At 37.4% G+C, this 21,117-nt stretch overlaps 1 protein-coding gene across 3 annotated transcripts in view; it reads left to right on the top strand.

Moving 5' to 3' along the window:
* kcnd3 (potassium voltage-gated channel, Shal-related subfamily, member 3) overlaps window positions 1-21,117 on the top strand; it is a 129,933-nt gene that overhangs the window by 2,662 nt on the left and 106,154 nt on the right. The gene's annotated exons all lie outside the window — the stretch shown is intronic.

Here is a 21,117-nt window from a genome sequence, read left to right as displayed (position 1 = left end):
TCTTTTCTTTTTTTTGTTTCGTGACTACTCTTCTGGGAAGAGCAGCCATCAAGATATTCTCTTTCAGTAATGACTGTGCCACTGCTCAGACTTCAAAACATCACTGAGAAAAGGAACATGGGGAAATGTGGAGAGAAAGAGGAAGTTGAAAGCGCCTCACTGAAACAAAACATTAGAGAGGCGATGGAGAAACAGATTATGGCATTACTGCTGTCTCTAACTCCCCCTGTGGTTAGCAGCAACACACTTCCAGGATCAACTGAAACAGTGACTCTGCATGTGGAGAGCACTCCTACTTACTTCAACTACATCCCACAAATAGACTTACTCTTTGTTGGATGGAGATAAAGTGCCTTGAGGTTAAGGCTATAAATGTGAAGCACATAACTGCGCTCTATTCAAAGCGAATCAAATATTTGCTTTGAGGTTACCGACAGTTTTAATATTATTGGTACTAACAGATTTACAAAAGCAGAAATGCTGCCATTTACTAAGTAAACGACTGATCATTGTGCAGCATTCAGGTTGTTATTGTGTCCTGTTTAAAAACTGTAAATTGTCATTGATTGAGTGCTATAGGAAGAAGATTTTGAGCATTTGTGATGCATCAATTAGTTTTCATCATAAAATTCTGCAATCATTTTTTTTTTTTACTAGGGCATTGACTCAAACAATGTTCATTTAACAATGCACACAAACAAAGTTATGGGATGTAGCACTATTGGGCCTAATGCTTTAGATGACTTTGTGTGCGTTTGTTTTTGCACATGAGTCAGACTGAGAAGCTGATAAATTGCACCATCCTGCTAAATGTCAGAGCCATTGAGGCCATAAACGGCTCTGAGCTCATTGCCGTGACACACTTGGAACCCTATGACCATGCCCTGCCATTCACAACCTGTACAGACCTGTTGTTGTGGAAATGTTTGTTTCTGGATTGCCTGTGCACTCCACCTGCAAACAAACATCCGCTAAACCGTGGACATTTTCTGCTCTGCTGGATGTTAATTTTCTGGACACGCAGTAGCTCCTGGCCCATACACAGCCACAGTGCTGGCCTCTCCACCTGAGATGGTGAATCAGTCTCCTGTTGCTTTCAGAGGAGGATCAGCGTCTGTGTTTGTGTGTGTTAAGAGAGGGGTAGCTGTTGAGCTTGGTCTCATCAATAAAGCCAGGGCCAGAAGAGGGTGTCAGAGTGACTAATGATGTGGTCCACTGCATCTGCTGACTAATGTAAACCTTCCTGACATTTTGCTTTCTGCTTACAGTTGACGTCATAAATGCATGGAACCGACACACAAACACATTTAGAGAAAATATGTCTTTGTTTAATTAAGCAGTATGTGTAAACACAAATGTTTTCTCCTTGCACGTGGGTTATGTTAGTTTTTCAAAGATCTTGTAAATACTTTTTTTTTATTTTTTTTACGCTCTTCCTACTTGTTTTTGAATCTGCAAAAAAGGTGTTAGTAAAAACTTTTATACTCACGTAACTAAGATGAAAGCCAGTTCCCTCAAACAATGTTGTACTGGACTTTCTATTTTGGTTCCTAGGCCTTAAACGTGTGTCTAAGTACTTTTATTAGAGTTTGATTCAATTCAGCTGAATTGTTCAGTACCAATTCACAACTAATTTTATATCAACGTGTTTTATAAGACAAATGGATTCAGTTGATGCATAGTTACATAGACTCCCATTTAATTCAAGTTATTCCAAAGCAACTCAATGATAAAAACGATACAGTTTGATTTGATTAAAATTGTAATGCCATGCAGAGAGGTGGAGTTGATTAACTAATTACAACTGGTAAACATTTACGCTTAATGAAGTGGATCGGATTGTATCTGTATCTTGTTGACTTTGCAGCGCTTCTTAAAATTCAGCGATGTGCTGACAGTGGAGAAAATCCACTTCTTCTACACCAGAAACAAACTCCACACTGAACTGGGATCAGTGTGACTGGTCATTTGTCAGGTCTGGGACAAAGAGTAAATGAAATTAATGCAGGAATAGCTCGATCAGTGGCTCTTTTAAGATACAAGCACAACTAAACGGAGACGCACTGAGCCGGGAGCACTTTCTGTAGGAAAAAACAAAAAAACAGTACTCTGCATGGCACTAGTAACTCCTCTGTAAAGAACATACTTTCATTTCATCAACTAAAATGGCTTTACATGAATTGGGGGTTAAAATTGATCCGTCCATACATGCCTAACCTACCTTGGGAGGAAATAACAAATTGAAGCCACAGATCGATAGGGTGGCCAAGTCCAGTCCTCGAGAGCCACCATCCTGCAACTTTCAGATGCATCCCTGCTTCAACACACCTGAATCAAATGAATGGCTCGTTATCAGGCCTCTGTAGAGCTGATCCCGGTCTGTTGGAGCAAGGATACTTCTAAAACTTGCAGGATGGTGGCTCTCGAGGACTGGACTTGGCCACCCTGCTTTAGGAGTGATACAGCATGACTTTCTAGGCTGTTCTTTCTGGATGTGTGTACAGAACAAAAACACTGCAGGATCTTCAGGTCTCCATCTCATCTGAGCAAGACTTAATCAGCAGCTGGATATAACTTCTTAAGAATGGACAATAACAAGTGTTCTTTAAAGGGCGTCACTTAAAGGGCATTTGGACAGCCAGTATTAGGATCGTAACACAGGTTTTAATCAGGTGGAAATATCTGACATTTCTTATAAATGTTGCTCAGGTGAATGCTACAAGTTGTTAGCCACGCCCCCTTTAGCTCTGCAACCATCCGTAGGTTCTTGACCTACACACGGTTTGTTATCTCTTCATATCAGCTTCTATGATGTGAAGAACAAAGAAATTCATAATGGCAATATATGTATTTAAGTACTGATTGCAGAATTATGATCTGAAAAGCTATAGTGACCATTACCAAAACGGACAAATGACTATACACAAAATTACTTGCTGTAACCTCTGTTCTTTTGTGAAATGACCATGCAATCGGGAAAATTAAACTTTATGTCTTTTTGTTCCAGTTGTATAATGCCGTATTTACTGGGGTTTTAATTATATTGTATCTATCTAACCTTACTGAAACACATTCTCAGTACTGGGCTGGCCCGCTTTTGCTATTGAAACTCTAATAATTCATTCTGGCATAGATTCAACAAGGTGTTGAAAGCCCTCACAATTATTGGTCCAGATTGGCATGATGGCAACACATATTTGCTGCAGATTTCTTGGTTGCACAACTACAAAGTGAATATCTATCATCTCCCAAAGGTGCTCTGCTGGAGTTATTAAAGCTTTATTGCCTCACATTGCTAAAATATTATCCAAGTTGAGACAGGAATCCAAGATGTTCATAATACGGTTATAGAATACTTCAGAAAATGGTTTTATGAAACCACTCAGCTGTTTTAATCAGAGACAATATGTATTTTCACTCCAGCAATGACTCAGAGTCATTTGAATGTCTCATGCTTGGAATTACCTCACCCTCTTTCAAAATGGCATTATGCTCATCAGAATGCTAATTGAGTCATGGAAGAGTTAGGTACTCCCATAGTATCTTTGTCTTATCTGATTCCTTTACCAACTGCACCTCTTGAGAAACTCATTTCCCCCATGAAGAAAAACGAATTTGCATTATCTAGTTAAAAGACAGAATCCCATTGCTGTTTCTCTAAATCTCTTTAGCTGCATTTATTCCAAAGATCCTATTTTTTTTTTTTTTTTTTTTTTTTTTTTTTTTTTTTTTTTTTTTTTTTTTTTTTTTTTTTTTTTTGCTGCTTTCACATTTGTATTTTATCAACTTATGGAGGTTATGAGAAAGTCTATGCCCTACTGATATTGTCTAATTGTTTAGCCCATTACCTGCTTTTCCCCAATAAGTAACTCAAAAAGCAGAGGTGAGATAAGTTTACTAACCTCCAGTAACATATTCTGTCACTGAAATGCTTATGATAATCAAGGATCATTGATGACCAAATAAGGTTGCCTAATTGACTAGCTGATTGACTTTGGGGAAACTAATTATTTTTTTATGTCTTAGCCTTTTTTTATGTCGGCCATCTGTTTCTGGCAACCTCTGCATCCCTCACCATCACCACCTTTTTTTTTTTTTACAGTGAAACCAGCAGGGTTGTAAAAAAAAAAACCCACTGCCTTAATCAATGAAAAAGTTAATTATAGGCTACCCTAGAGCTCATGCAAAAAAGCTCCCTCAAGCAAACTTTCATTCAAAAGACCATTTATTTTTAACAGTATTATTAAAAAGAGAAGGATACAAATTCTGCCTCTTTAAGCGGTATTTACGTTTAAACCTGTTTAAAATGTGTTGGGTTTGGTCAGGTAAATGTTTAACTCATTGAAAAAAAAAGTTTAATTTGCTATTACTAAACAAGAATAATCTCCAGAAAACTTAAATAGCCTAGAAAAAAAAGCCAATCAGCATTTTGATTGGTGACTAAAATATATTATATTAATTGTGCCTGAGACTGTTTATATTTCTAGCGGGAAAAGTGACAACTGTGGTAAAAAAAATTCTCCATCTTATTTAATTATTTTGATATCAAACACATTATTGAATAGTTTACCTGATACTCAAAGCGGCAAGTACGGGTTTAGGCAGCAGGAAAGGTGTGAATGTGTGTCTTTTTACCCGCTCTCTGTGTGTTTAATACTCATAACACAAGATGACAAATTTGCACCTTGAGATACCAAGTGGAAACTGCAGAGACATTGCTCCGCCTTTCAGATTTGTGAGACACCAGCCTGACCTTTCACTCATCTGGTTTCAGAGTCTGCTTTTGGGAAGGGCCTCGATCACTTATGGGAAGCTGATCAAGTCCTGTCCCTTTGTTTTGGCTTTAATGTAATCTTATAATCTGTGCTAAAGAGCATGTCTCTGCCAACAAAACCTGCAATGAGCACTCCTGTTTTACACTGTTGTTTACCGGAGCTCCTCTGTGATGATGCACAGAAGACATGTCTAAATCAAACTTCTGAAGATGATGTTTGCTTCATTATTGGCTCGGGGAGCTTTTATGATTGTTAGTTTTAAGATGTCTAGAACCGTGCTCCAGGAAAATACAGCTGAAGTGTGCGTGTGGTACTGAGAGAAATAACTTTTTCCCTTTGTTTTTTATTCCTTTTGGGTCAGTTAAGATTATAGATTATGGATTTTATTTGCAATTTAAAATCGGATCACAAATTTTCGGAAAACATCTTGATTCAGTCGCTCTTCCTCTCCCACACAACAGGTTCACGTCTGCTCCCTCTTTCTGAGCGCATACATTACATCAAAACATGATAGTGTACAGAAAGAAAGACTGCAGACTAAATAAAGCTATCACAGAAGGTCTTCTATCTATAAATTCAGCTGACAAGATAGGAAAAAGAAGAATAGTGCTTCTTTATTGATGCTGTGAATTTGAAAAACGTGTTAAGATTAATTCCAGAAACATTTTGTAGCCCTACTTTTGCATTTTATACACATAAGCTATATAAACTTTGAATTTTGACCCATTTCTTCCTACAGAACTGGAATAATCGAGGCTTTTTTGTAAGCTGCTTTGGTCACATGCAGCTTTTCAACTTTGAATCCATTTTATGTTTTTTTTACTAAAACTTAGACCAGGGATTTGATATGAACACTCGAAATTATTGATTTTGTCGTCTTAAAACATTTTTAAATAGAATTAGGTGATATTATTTTTTGAGTCACTGTGCTTCACAGCAGAGATACTGTTGTTAGCGTATTTTCCCTTCCAAAATGTATTGGTGGTTATCATGGCCAAATACTTCAATTTAAGTTCCATCAGAAAATAGTACATACATGCAAAAACTACAATCTTTATTTCTCAGTTTTATTTGTAATCTGTAATGTCTTTATGCTGTAATGCTCCATCCTGCGTCTTCTCAAGGTGGTTCAGATTTTTCTGTAAACATCAATTTTACCTTTGGAAGTCCAGAGACATTTTTCAGAGTTGAAGCACACATGTTAATGTCCAAATACGTATCTCTTCCCGATTTACTGGATATTGTTTTATTTTATGATACCATGATACCGCGTGAGGAAGAAGTGTCTTTGAGGTGTGCCTTTAGATAAATCTGTGTCTCAGTTTACCTTGTTGTGAATTAACCTCATCAGCTTACTATTGTTTGATTTATTTTCTGCTGTAGATTTCTGTGTGTAAAACGAAGAGTACCACTGTTGTTTTGGTAATTACAGCAACAGTTTGACAATGTAAACAACTGTGCCTATGAAAGGACAAAAATAAGCCGAATGTTTGTTGTTGTTTTTTCTTACTGACTTTTGTGGACCAATTAGGCTGCTTCAGTCAGTGAAATCTAGATAAGAGCTGGAGTGTTTGGTTGTGTTGTAGTCATTACTGTAGCTATGCCTGTATGTGATTTAATATGCTTATCAGAAGCCAGCTCCTTTTTGATCACTAAGCCTTGAGGATCAATGCGGAGCTCGGTGTCTCCTTGACAACCACACAAAGCCTCTCGCATGAGTTATATTGTTGACTCTGGTGCACAGGTTTTATGTGCATATCATATCTGGGTTTAGTACGTCTGCTGGTGACGCAACAAACATGACTGTATTTCCTTGTTGAAAAGCTCATTTGTATTCATCCAGTCATTAGTTTCCGCCCCCTTTGATGAGTCTTTGCCATTAAATTTATAGAGCATTTATGTTCGAGGCAGCAGCTTGTGGAAAACAATGATGAATTGAAACGCGCGAGTATGGATTCGTGCAGCAGTGAGAAATGTGAGACAGCTGTTGTTAGGGCTATTAATTAGAATTGGTGATGAGATTATGACTTAATGTGATGTCGCCGACACATTATCCTGGATTTATGAAAGCAGTTATCTGTTTGTAGCCTTTTCCTTTCAAGGTCAAAATTAGTGGTAACCTGACTCTGCGTCCACAGAGTTGTTTGGAGTTTGATAAATGGGGAGGAGATCATTAGTGCAGAATATGCACACGCCACAGGGGTTTGGTGGAGGAATGATTTATAATCCTATTTCTCTGGTACTTCCAAACAACATGTAAGAAATGAGAACATACGTTTTATTTGATGTGCAGTTCAGCGTTAAAAAAAACCTCTCCCTTGTATATTCAGAGCACTTCAGCATACATATGCTGAATCAAATCAACTCCTCCGCCCCCACAAGTATCTTTTAATTCCTTAATTAAATCAAGATTAATATAAGAAAAATTTAATTATTCATTAAGAGGAAAAAAGTGATCATTTCAGGGTTTTCAAGGGATTTATTCCAGGGGAAGATAAATGGAAATACTTCAGGCGACATTTGCACTCACAGCAATGTTAACCTTGCGCCGTTATATAGAACAAGTTACTATTCTTCACTCCAGAATCACTTCAAGCTGTGATTTTTAGTCACAAACAGACGCAAGTCAAAGCACGTTGATCAACGCTGATTTCAGTTTAAATAGGCTTCTTTACCTTAAGTAATGCTTTCTTTCACATCAAACTAAAGAGCAGGTTTGTGTGTGGTGGAGCTCCTGCAGTAAAAACAGGTACTTATCACAGTAAGAAAATCTAGGCAGTAGGAAGGAAATGACCATTAGTACACGTCCCACTTCCGTTATGAACTTGCAGTTGCTGCTCTGTGCATGAGATCGTGTTCCAATGCTATAATGTTTAAAGTCCGTTCTTAAAGACCTCTCGGTGCTTTACACTGAAGCCTCAATCACCCATTCACACTCTAACATATTCATACGCCGATATGAAGATTGGCAGGAAACTTGGAGCTAAGTGCCTTGCCCAGGGGCAGATCATCATGGAGGCTCGAATTAAACCCACAACTTTCCAAATGGGAAAAACAACTACCCACTGAGTGACAGTCGCCCCACGGTGCTCACAGTGATGCTGTATTTGTCTTCATGTTTAGGTGTGAATCCAATGCTGCCGGTGCTGATATAATGCATGGGCTTATGAGATCTCAAGTCAATATGCCTGATGGCCTTAAAGGTCTCAAGGAAACAGAAATAAACTTGAGAAATAAAGAAAAAAAAAACTTGTGCCTGAATTTGTATGATAACCTTCATTTAACTGTTTGTCCGGGAACATTTTTGGAAACTTGCTGTTCTTGATATCTGAAAGATATTTCAGAGTCACCTGACAGCTAAATAGTGTCTGTCTTCTCTTTTCAGTGAGTTAGTTTGAAAAATTTAAGTTTATGCATTCAGATCTCTTCACACTTAAAAAACAACTCATAATAAAGGTTAAAAAAGACAGTAGCTTAGTCTCACTTTTAAAAATCCAAGCTTTTAATTGGTGTACTTTTAATCATTATGAAAAAAAAAAAAACACAAGATGGAAAACATTTTCATTTTTTTTTATTTAAAGTATGACAAAGTCCCTGGTGCAATATTTATTTGCTCGTCACAACATCCATACATTAAATTGAAATGAAGCAGTTTTAATTTATACTTCCTCTTTAACTGGATCAAAGTATCTTGGAATTAGTAATCCATTACTTTCCATTTCTCTGGTGTATGAATATCACACGAGACTTTGCTTTATGGAGTAAATATAAAAGATTGCGTACGTCCATGCTGTGCACCATCTTCTGTTATTAATTTATTTAGAGGATAAATGCTGGGACAAGTATCCATGGTTTTCTTGAGGAGCTTTACTACATCTGGCTCTTCCGTAGGTGCTGCTGATGTTTGACTTCTGCTGATCTCCCATCAGTCAGTGTACAGCATTCCTATAAGTGAGCGAGCAGGAATCTGAAAAGAAATCCTAAGTACTTGCGTAGAAATGTGCAAAACTGGGTTTCAGACAGGATTGTCCCAGTGCGAAGCAGCAGACGGGGCGACAGTAAGAAATTGGTTTGAGGCAACATCTAAATTAATTGGCTCAATAAAACTGGGACATATTTTGGTAAACAAATTGAATTTAGTTGTAGAATTTTAATAAGCTTTGCTCTGTAATCACAGAAATGATGACGAATCAATTTTTCTATTGTAGGATATTGAAATTAGTTTAAATTTCAGAATGCATTTTAATTACAGTTTCTGATTGCACACCGTGAACTTATTCTTGTCCCTAATAAATTATTTCTTTAGTTATTTTTTTATTTTTTATTTTTTTTTGCAGTGGCAGCAGCTAAAAAAAATATATATTTTCAAATATTTAAAATGAAAGTTAGAACTAACACATAAAAACAGTAATCTTTTCTAAATAAATACATGAAAACTGACCTTAAAAAAGTGGAGTGCATATCCGTTTGTGTGCTTGTTTATGAGGTCACAGAAGTCCATGCCTAAATCTGATGTTCCCAAAAATCTAAAAAATGATTACTTTCAGCTCTGTTGGATCTTTGCTCAGATGTCACTGCCTGGTCATTGGCATGTATCCTACCTATTTTTTATCCATAGATGTGGATGTTTGCCCAATTGTTTTGACTGCCAAGCATTTCAAGCTTGAGTGTCTACCACGAGTGTCTCTCTTTAAGCTGTTTCACACATGTGCAATTGTTTTCCACATATTACTGTGCCATGCATGCAAACATTACAGTTAATTTTGGCCTGCTTAATCCTGGCTAACTGGGCTAGAGTTACTGGAGTGATTGAATTGATGCATAAAAAGACGAAAGAATGCTCTATGTCTTTGAAACTAACCCCACCCCCATTACCTCAAACCTGCCTTTTAGTTTCTGGCAGTTGATTTCCTTCATCTATGATCCCTCCAAGCCGACTACACTTGTGTCGTGTCCATCTCAATTACCAGCAGGCTCTCTGCGAGGAGTCCCATAATGAGCTGGTGATTATCAGTTTCCAGTGTGCAGTGGTATGCTTCAGCTGATGACTCCTCCCCACAGCAAATCCCATGGAAAGATTTATAATTCTTTTCTGTGATATTTATGCTTTGGTTTGTGATAGAGATCAGAGCTGAAATAATAGACTTTAGACCAATTTCTGATGTCTGGTTTTTACTGCTCATACTGATTCCAGAAAGTTGTGATTTCTCTTTAAGAGCTGTGGCAAAAAAATAAAACAAAACAAAAAAAATGATCCATTAGTAGCATTGAAAATGATTTTTTTTCTAATCTTTCTGCTACAAGGGCTCATTATTTATAAGTACAAGGAGCAAGGTCAACACCAATTTATGGAAGTGAAAGAACAGTCACTGTAAAAGTTGTACCATTACTTTAAGATAAAGACAAAATGATGATGGGGTTGATATTTTATATTGTTTTTATTTATTTTTTTGCTCTGAAATAAGCTCTTAGCTTGGTTAGCATTACTATAACAGTTCCCGTGTGTATTCCCCAGAGAACATATTTCATTCCTGGTCATTAAATTGGTTTAATACAGAATATCTTCTAAATAAAAAATGTTTATGCAGCCAAGAATATAAGCTGGAATGGCTTTTCTTCCTTTAATCACTTGAAGAAATATTCACATTTCCATCTGACAGCAGAGGCTGATATATGCTAGCCCTAGACATATATTCATGCTCTGCATGTCAATAATGTATTAGAGCAATTAAATCGGTCCTCGCTGTCCTAGATCTCTGATTTTAATGACACGGGTGAGACGGTAAAGCACAAAGAGCCATTCCCAGAAGTATATTTTCCCAGTGTTGTGAAAAAAGTGGAATAAATGCTAACTGCTTCTTTAGTTAGCAAAACACTGAATTGCATAAATAAGGGTTGATACACAAGGACAGTTACATCATCACTTAGTAGAGCATTGTTGTTGTCATTTTACTGGAGTGGCCCTTGATTTAGCTTGCTTTGAGCAAACACCCAAATGTAAACAATCATGGATTAGGCCTTATTGTGTCCACTGGGCAGACATGCTCATTACTGTCTGGATAATAGAGGCTGAAGGGAATGTGAATGATACTTATCTATATATGTAGGCCAAGTTAGAGAAATAAATTACCTCTTATTTCCCCGCAGAGTGTGTGACAAACCATTTCTGAATGAGACGGAGTAATTTTCTGAGGCTTGCAGACGGGCTTTTGAACAGGTTGACATCACTGTTCCATTTTTATGCGCTCTCACTCTCACACTTGCAGTGTACGCATTTGTTCTCACTTGCACGCTCACCGTCTCCCTGTTTGTTTTTTACTGCGTGTACTGTAATTTATAAACTGTACTCTGGGCTGATTATCCAGGGTGACAAAAGCAATTGTTCTGCTACACTAAATCTGTGCGGATTAGTGCTTGTCCTGCTAGTTCTCTCCCCCCATGACCCCTTTAGTGAACGTGTGCCTTTGTAAAAGTGTGCGTTGTGTGTTGATGGAGGGGGGGGTGTCTTCATGGAGGATAATCTGACAGGATTTTATGTCGTGACATTTGATTTAGGTCAGTGTAGTAAAAAAAAGTGTTCTTTTCATTTAATGGTCAAAATTTTTGCTTGACCTCTGGTGTGCTTTACCATACTTATATGAGAGCATGGTGCAGGGTATGTCCTTCCCAAAGCTAGGAATCAACTTTTCTCTTTTATCCAGATGTCTTTGGGGGATTACCCATGCAGAGGGATTAAACCTGCTATGTGCCATCTGAAAACACCAAGCACTGGGAAGAGCATAAAAGTCAAGTAATGGACTAAAACCATTAGCAGATTTCAGTAAGCCCTTCAAAGGTTGACTGGTGGTAATATTAATTCAATTTTCAAACCCCCGTCTCGTACGCATGACCCAACTTCTACCTCCATGCTCAGGGAGTAGCAAGGCCATGGTCCACTGCAGCTCAATAAAAGGATTTTCACTGGCTTCACTTCACATGAGACAGTCAGCATAATGTTTTAATCTTATTAGGATTGAATTAACGCTGCATCAATAACTTGTTCAAAACGTAGAGCTCAGAAGTCCGCCTAGCTGTCTCATTTGTGCAAAATAATTTCTGAGATGTGTCCTTGGCTTACTGTGGGGAATGAAAGAGTATAATGCAGAAATCAATCAGGTTCTTTGGCAGTGGGGGGACGTCGTCTGGAACTCTAATGTGGAATTCAAAAATAATTCCCTAAAATCCCGTCTGTGGGGGAACAACTGAACACATGTAGATTGAGCAAATGACTTCTGTTCTCCTGAAAAACAGTATGCTATACAAGGAGCATGCTATGGAAAACAGATACCGGTCACACGCTTTTCAGGAAATGGGTTCATGACATTCGGTCTCAAGTGGCATAAAAAGGATGTTTGTAAATGGCTACATGATGCAATCACGTGAAACGCAAGCACTGACGTTTCTGAGTCCTAAACCTAGAACAATTTTTCATCCTCTTCTTGTTGTTGAGTTATGTATTCAGTCATCATCATATATTATCAGAGCTACTAAAGATATTGTTAGAAAAATGTGTTTGTGTTAAAAGTTAAAACTTAGGTGGAGATGTTTCTACATGTAGTTTCTACATCTCTACCTACTTAAAAGGCTTCAGTTGGTCGTAGGAGTCAAGATGCCACATTAATTTGGTCGTACTTTTGAGATGTTGATGTATTGCAAGTGTCCATAGCGACGATACTATCTATATAACTGTCTGCATTTTAAAGCTATTTAAACTCCATTTACTTTGTAATGCGGCGGTATAACATGTCAACAATATTCTGCCTGGGGAATTTTTATTGACAATGTCATGGGTTAAATTGACTGATGGTCGCAGCCCCAATTGAAATGTACAGTAATTACGTGTTACTTTCTCTCTGTAACATGCAGAGAGAAACACTGCAGGTTACAGTGTTTCTCTCTGTAACGTGCAGCTTAGCTTTATTTGTCAGTGTGCAGACATTCTTCTTCTTTCTAAACTATCTTCCTAGTTTTTCTCTTTTCTTTCTATTTACAACATAATGTTGCTGTGAAAATAAGTAAAAAAAAAAATAAAAAAATCCCAAAAGACTTCAGAGTATTGTTTTGTAATGCAGTGCTCTACAGTCCATGAAATGTCTGCCTAAATCCTGCTCATTTCTCGTTCTTCCTCCCTCTCTCTTCATTGCTCTCCTACAGACACTACTTTGAACCTGCAGTGCTGCAGTGCACAGGCATCTCTTAAAAACCAGTCTAAATTACAATTAATTTATCACAGTTTGTGCTCTATGCATATTCGCCTTGGGCATGTACACATACACACTGTGTGGAAATGTCATCTCCTCAGCATGTCGGTAACGTGAGGGAGGAAAAAACAAAAAGACAAAAACATCATTCTTTGCTATTTATATTACAAAGGAGGTGGGAGAGGTGATGATGCATAAGTATAAATAAAGCTATTGTTTTGATTTTTGCCTGATCAAAAACAGAATACACAGATATGTTGGAATAACTGTAGCACAGCCTTACTGTATTTCAGAGTTGTCACATTTCAGAAATAATAATTATTTTTTTTTTAATGAATGCAAAAATTCAGCAAAGCCACTGGTTAAAAAAATGTATCTGCTGCCTTAGTAGAATTAATGAGTTTATGTTTATCAAAAGAAATTGATATGCATTTAAAGAAGAATAGAGATATACAGGTAGTGCTATTGGTTTAACCCTTAAATAGTTTGTTATGCTTGATTATTTTTCATTCTAAATGTAAATACAGAACAAATTTTAACACCTGAATATGAAAAAAAAATTGTTCAACGGGGCTGGATGAAGCATATAAATTGCCTAACCATGAGGATCTAACATTTGGCATGGAAAATATAGCAGAAATTATTTTGCTAAATTCTAACTGAAGATGTTTGCAAATTTTTAAAGTGGATAACTTAGTGATCACAACGTTTGCTGTTTGAAATCTTTTTCAGCATGATCCATCTGCAAACTGCAAAAGGATCAAATACAGCAATTCTGCTGTTTTTTTTTAATTTGCTATAAGCGTTGCACTCTATCCTACACCTTAAATTAACTGCATGTTGCAGAGAATACATCATCTAAACTGCTTCTGTACGTCCCTATGCTTCCTCAGACAAAAGTTTTAGGATAAGATAAAATTCAGATAAAACTCTAGGAAATCTAGTCACAAGCTGTTTTCTTTTTGGATCTCTCACAAAAGCGATGTAAAATATGTAAACCAAATCCACCCAGCTAAGATTCACGCTATTAAGAGCCAGCTGACTGTTTCTACTGCCAGCCCTTAACTGCACGGTTCACTTAATCATTGTTGTGATGCTAGCCAGCCTAATAGGTGGATTTAGGTCAGGCCCATGTGCTCTGGAGCATAGCAAATATTTCATGGGCAGGTGGGCCAGGTCGGCAGCAGGTGGTTGAAAGGGGGATAACATCTTTCCATTTGTTCCTTCCAACTAGGCATGGCCCGGTCAGATAAAGCTCTGGACACATTAACCTCTGAGTTTTCATTAACTCCACTCAATTCATTAGCGATGTGACAAAGTAAATGTCAAATTGCCAAGAGGAAAAACAAAAAACAAAAAAACAATCAAAGGATTGAGTATAAAACACAAACTGCGCAACACCACACTGCTGGAGAATAACATATGACTTAGGGTTGTTCTCCGTCTGTCTCATAGGAGACCTGTGACGTTTAGATAGATGCAGATGTGGCCTGATCTTCTATAACTAACATAAGATCAATTCCAGGTTACGTGTCTTTTTGCTTTTTCGTTTCAACTGTAGTTCTGCTGGAACAGAGGTTCCTTTTTCATCTGAGGTTTGTAATCAGTGGATAGTCTTATCCGTGTGGCCTAATTGTATTTTCATTAAGAGTGTTGAGAAACAAATACGTCTTCCAGTGTGCTCAGAAAGGACAGTTCCTTGGCTTGCTTTCTCAAACTGAAAGTGATACACTGTAGCAAAGGACCAAGAGATGGTCAGAGAGCAAATTGAGGTTTTTAAGGAGGACAGCAGAGATATAGAGAAGTATCTCTGTGTGTTCCTCCTTCCCCTGTAGAGCAGCTCTTAGTCGTAAACTTGGCCTGTACCCCGTCCTCCAGCAGTGAGGTCACTGATGTGTGCTCTGTACAGAAGGCTTGCTGAGAAACGGTAACAGATTTGAGCCAGACCCCACGGACAAGTAAACTAATGCCAAAAACCTGGCCAAATGTTTTTAGACATTCACTGATGGCTAATATTGAGAGTTTGCTGTTCCAAATGTGTGCATTTTTGTGTGTGTGTGTGTGTGTGTGTATACTCTTGTCTGTGTTTGCCTGCGCTGTTTACTCAGATTTGCATGTGTGCACGTGGCTACAAAGTGAGAAAAACAGACCAAAATGCAGTAGAAAAACTCCTGCATATTCCAAACACGTGAAAGTTGTTTTGCTTTGTAACTAAGAACCTCAACATGTTTTCAGAATCCACAGTGAGAGAACATGCATTGGCTTTGCTGGACAAGTTGAAGGGATGGTATTATGTATTGTCCAGGCTCACAGTGCCTTATAGCACATTCATGTAACTGCAATATCCTCAGTTGTTATAGAAATGCTGAATATATCAAACATAACTTGAAATAATTTTGACTTCACAATTTGATGTTTTGAAATTGGCCTCTGTCTCTTTAAGAAGCTTCTACTCTTTCCAACACTCCACCTTCATCAAGTCTTCACAACAATACTCCTCTATTACGTTGTTTATAACTGTAAGTAAGTAGTTTGTATGATAAGTTCAACAGACTCACAGTTCCACGATGTGAATTTTACAACTTTCAAAGCAAAGGACATTTTCTGTAAGCTTTATCTATGCACAATTAACTGGAACCAGTTGACAATTCTGTGACCGAAATATTCATCAAGACATATCAAAAGAGTAAAGATGTTAGTACTGGCCGGGCACTTCAGCTAACTTGTGTGAAAACATTTTGTCAGTAGGGGCAAAATGTAAGTTTGCTGAAAACTTGAGCTTCTGTGGCAGTACATAAAGCATTTCCACTGTGCATTTTAACGCGTAATAAGGTATATTGGTTTCTGTTAAAATAGGCAGTTATAAGCATTTCAGTAGGTGTTTCAAGTAATAGAGATTTTTAGCTATTCACAGATGATATAAAGTGAATATTGGTGGTTCACTATATATATTTTTTTGAATGGTAATGTTACTCCATTTTAGCCTTTTAACCCTGACTAGTCTGCACTGCCTCCTCCAAAACTTCAGTTTGTAAAACGTAGACAGAACCTCACTTATCTCCTCCTGAAAAGGATGCAATTATGATTTGACCAAAGTCAGAGGACATTGCAATTCATTAGCCCATTTCTGAAAGCTCATCAGATAAATGCTTTAGTAAGTGGGGGGGCCAGTCACAGTAAGGAGTGATTGATAGGATACCCATATAATTCAATAAGTGGCTTTGGCCTTTGCACGGCAGCCTTATAAACAAAGACGTATCAACCACACTGAAGCCGTACTCAGAAAAACGTTGTAATGTGGTCACAGCAGATTTGGCTTTTCCTGTGCCATCACTCATGTTATTGTTCTACTCTAGAGCTCATTTAATGTCTTTGGGGTCTTTTTTTGAGAAATTGTATGAATCTTTTACATTGGGGATTTCTTATTTATATCGTTTCACAGTTGGTATCTGTTGATTGATGTCACTTTGTTCATGTGAGTGCTGGTGTTTTTATCGTCTATGTCCTTCCTGTTTTTGCCCAATCATTTTAAGAATAACCGCTCTCTCTCAGTGACGTTATGGATATTATCCTGATCTGTTTTCGTCCTGCACTCAATTCAATCTCAGCTTGTTCAATTTACTCGTTTTTATAGAGGCTTTCGGCACCTTTGCCTTCTGGCAGGGAAGGTAATATTGGGGCCAGCGGTTATCTTCAGTCATCCTTTTGAAAAATGGACTGGAATTTGATGTATTAGTGATGCTGATTTTATCTACAAAGAAATGCAATTTGTCGGTGCCACACTAGGTTATAGTATTATGGATTAGGTTCAAATGTGACAGCAGAAAGAATCCTTCTGTAATAGTCTGGTAAAGTCTGTCTTACTCACTGCTTTGAACACCTATTGGCATATATCACACATGTGGGCTAAAAATAGAAACCGTCCACACTCCCATCATCAGCTCCACCTTCACCATCGCCTCCCCTCCCCTCTTGTTATCTTCCCTTTCTTAACACATCCCTCTCCTTCTGTCTCATCGCAGAACCTTTCTACTCACACACGTCTCGCACAATGTGCAGAATATAAACTCGATGCAGAACTGTGCCAGCAGCTATAATTAGATGTTTGGGGTAGTTTTTTTTTTTTTTAAAAATAGCTTAAATATGAGATGTGAACTTTAATATGAAAGGTTATATTTTTGAATATCCCTTTCACTGCATTTATGTTTGTTTCTTTTTAACAGCTTTTGGCAACATAAGTGACGTTATGGTCTTCAGATTCCTTCCCTTCGTTTCTGCAAAATTTTAAAGGGACATTTTAGATCTGTGGTTCTCAAGTTGTGGGACAATTACCACTGCTGGGACCGGCATTAGAGACATTTAGATTATATTTTTAGCAATAATTATTTGCATAAACAAAATACTTATATGGGAAAAAAAAAAAAAGCATTTACCCAATTTTGCAGCGTTAAAATCACATTTGCTTTAGATATGTCTTTACCTTAAAATATATAATTTCTCTAAAAGACCGTGGCGTTTTATATGCTCTGTGACAGTGACCTTTCCTCTTTTGAACTGAATAGGATTCTTAAGCATATCCAAGCAGAGTAACAATCTGTTCCATGAGTAATGCAGTGTGAAAGGCAAAAACATTATAGCAGTCATGGTGAATGCTATCATATTGATTTTTACACTGTCTTCCTCTTCCATCAGCTCAAACTCTTCCTCGACTTGCGCAGTATGAGTGGTTAAGATGCAGTGACTCACTCTGAGTGCGCCCTGTCTCCCATCAGACACCTGTTGGGGTTTTATTTGGTCAGTGGGACGGTGTAGTACAATTGGATCATCATTCAAATGCCTAAAACTTTAGAAGAAGTCAGCTGTAACCCTGAGCAATCCTGGGAAATATCAGTTTCCTGGCCTTTTTTTTTAGGATTTGATTTGTTTATGTTAACTTCTTGACCCCATTCATTTTGAGCTTTACATTTTTTTAGATATATATTCTCCCTAGCCTCCTGTCCATTTTTATAAAGACGTGCATGTGTTTGTGTGCGAGTGCCTCCCTGCCAGCTCCTTGCTGGTAATGATTGCACTGGCCGTTTCCCTTTGAATCTCTCCCCGGATGACAAATTCGCACATCCGTTATCGGCCTCCTCTTTTTCACGAAATCAATAGTCTCTTCTAAGTTTTCCCTGCATACATAAGAGAATGTTAGTGCAGTGTCTTTTTTTTTTTTTTTCTTATTTGTACATGCACTCAATGTTGTTGATGCCCACCACGTGCTGCATACGCCGCTATAGAGATGTAAACATCCAGGGCAATGATAACACATCCACTGCAAGGGATGCACTAGTTTGTTATTGTAGGAAGATAACATGATTATTTTAGAGCAACTTAGTTTTCTCAAAGAGTCAGTGTGACAAATTTTCTAAATGTTGCATTCGCCAATTAAATTATTACCATACTAAACTGATGTATTTTTTTTGTGAATATATTGATTACGTGTAGCAATAGGAGGACGTGAGTGTAGAGAATGAGCCTCAAATGCTCAAGTTACACAGGGCACTTACGAGTTGGTGAGAGCAGGAGACACACTGTTGACATTCATATAAAGGATTAATGACAGCGTGACACACTCATCTATCATTGCCACCATCTGTTATTCATCAACTCGGTGTATTTGAGCAACACACAAAGTGAAATGTTGGTACAAGCAAAACGGTAATTTTGTGCATTAATGCAGGCATACCTTAAAAGTGTCAGGGATAAAATTTTTCTTCAACTAGTCCCGTCTTTTTTTTTTTAGCTCTGAATGTTGAGTACCGGGTCAGAAAAATACAGTTTTTTTTTCCACTTATCGAATAGGCGCTTTGTAAGTGCTGCCTGGTTGCACTGACAATGATCTTCAGAGTGGATGCTGTTACTAAGTAAAGAAAGACTGAATGTAACTATTTTCTGTATCTGTCAAGTGTTTAACTCAGACGAAGCAAAAAGTTTTAGAAGGGATCAGAATTGAAACTATATTTTATGGAGGGGGTTGTCGAGACGTGTCAGTCGCTAAAAAAGCAAAAGACTTGAGGCAAACAGCAGGTCTTAGGGGAAAAATAGTGTAGGAGCAACAACAAAAACAACTCAGATTGTTCACTGAATTTATTTCTCTTTTAAGTTTTGATGTGTTTGTGCACATAGGTTTTTTTTTGTTTTGTTTGGCTGTCTGGTTGAGTGTAGTGTGTAGTCATTTTCCTTTCATTAAAACCAAACCCCTGCTAATATCAGGAATAATTGATATCACAACATTATTAAAGGAAAATTAATAATATGTTGTGCCAAAGCTGGCTGGCTCAGTGTGAGCAATAAGTCAATGTGAAACCAAAGACTGATTATCACTAATATTTACTAATTTTCCGCTGGTTCTGAAAACTTAAAGCAACACTGATCCCAGCAGTCTGCAGCTGTGCAGAGTAATTTGTGTACGACATAATGGTTGGAATGAAATTAATTACCATAAATAATGGTGTATTACTCATATTTTAGACTATTTATAAAACCACAGTCTCTATGCATATTCCCTGGAGAAAATAAACCCTTACCTTAACTTGGGAATTTCCAAAAGGTTGACAAAATTTCCAAATCCAGGATCTGAGAATCTCAAAATTAATACATTATTGTCAACACTTGTTTTTTTTGGTATATACATTTCTCTGAACCACCTGTTTGTAAAAAAAAAAAAAAAGTTTAATGATGAATTTAAGAACATTTTCCCATGAACATACTATTTCTGATACAATCCCTACGCAGTCATTATCGTCTCCTTATTTGATGATAAGAGTTTACAAAATAAAGGAGGAAGGAAAAGAAACTGCTAAATCTATGAAACAACTTTGTGCAACACTGCAGTGGTGTGAAATACATTTTTCATAGGTTTGAAATTGTTACTTTTTTAAAATTGTGATACAGCATGAAACTGTTTAGTGAGCTTATTTGCTGGGAAGAGTGTGTTCCTCTTTTCCAGCTAAACTGACACCCACAATTTCTGACAGCTGGTAAAGATGTGCTATTAGGATGGATTTGTGATATTCAGATGCAGTTCCTTGCTTAAGTTAACACCAAGCTTTGAAACAATACATTTCAATCCTTTTCCAGCCATGTTTGTCCCAACTTAGATGATGCCATGTTCTCTTGAATTTCCCATTTTGAGGCAAAACTAGGGAAAAAGGGCCTCTTAGTAAGGTCATAAATGTAGAATGCCATGGATTAAGTAAAGTTTTTAGATATTTTCCTATGAATCTGTGGCCAACTTACAAAGAAAATCACCTGATGTTGATTAAAATAATATTTGTTATTGTTTGTATTTTTCAATATTTGCACATTTGTCTAAAATTTTGATTGTGAGCTGTAATAAAAGGTACATTTGTTTAATACCTCTTTACCACAGCTGCCGATAACCTTAGAAGGTGCTATATTTTTCTTTCTATCCCTCTCACTCACGTCTTTTTCTCCCAGTTCATTTATGTTGGGTTCACAGCAGACTGAGACCTCCTTCATTAACTTCCACTGTCTTGCAATCTCTTCTCTCTTTTTGAAGGGCATCTATGTTATTTACTGAAACAACATAGGGTCAAAGGCCTCACTGTTAGATAAAGGGTGTAAGAAAAGGCAAGCAGGAGAAAGATGAAGGGGCAGACAGGATTAGACAAGGCTATATAATGACCCAGTGACAGGCTGTGTAATCAGTCTGTCTGTCTCTTATCTCCTCTGGTGCTCCAGGTAGATGGTAAGGTCAAAAGAACAGTCTTTGATTGGTGAAAGGTTGTCAAGGCGCAATCATTTTGAGAGTATTGTCAAAGAGGGTTTTGCAAGCAACCTGCTGACAAATTTTACCCCTTTGTGTCCTTCTATGATGTTTTGTGCCAATGGAGCGATGTAAACAAACAAACAAACAACATTTTAAGAAGAGACAGTTTGGACCAATGACACAATTTAAGCTCTCATATACTTTGAATACTTTTCTATATACAACAAAATAAAATAAATGTGTGTGAAATGTTACAGTTTGCAGAACAAGCATTTGCGTCTGACTCATAAGGTGGATTACTCATAACTGTGGTAATGCTTCTTACTCA

This window comes from Poecilia formosa, unplaced genomic scaffold (genome assembly GCF_000485575.1).
Source record: "Poecilia formosa unplaced genomic scaffold, Poecilia_formosa-5.1.2 Scaffold90, whole genome shotgun sequence".
In the NCBI taxonomy this organism is placed as follows: Eukaryota; Metazoa; Chordata; class Actinopteri; order Cyprinodontiformes; family Poeciliidae; genus Poecilia; species Poecilia formosa.
Note: the sequence above shows the minus strand (reverse complement) of the source record. Positions and strands in the feature narration are given on the sequence as shown.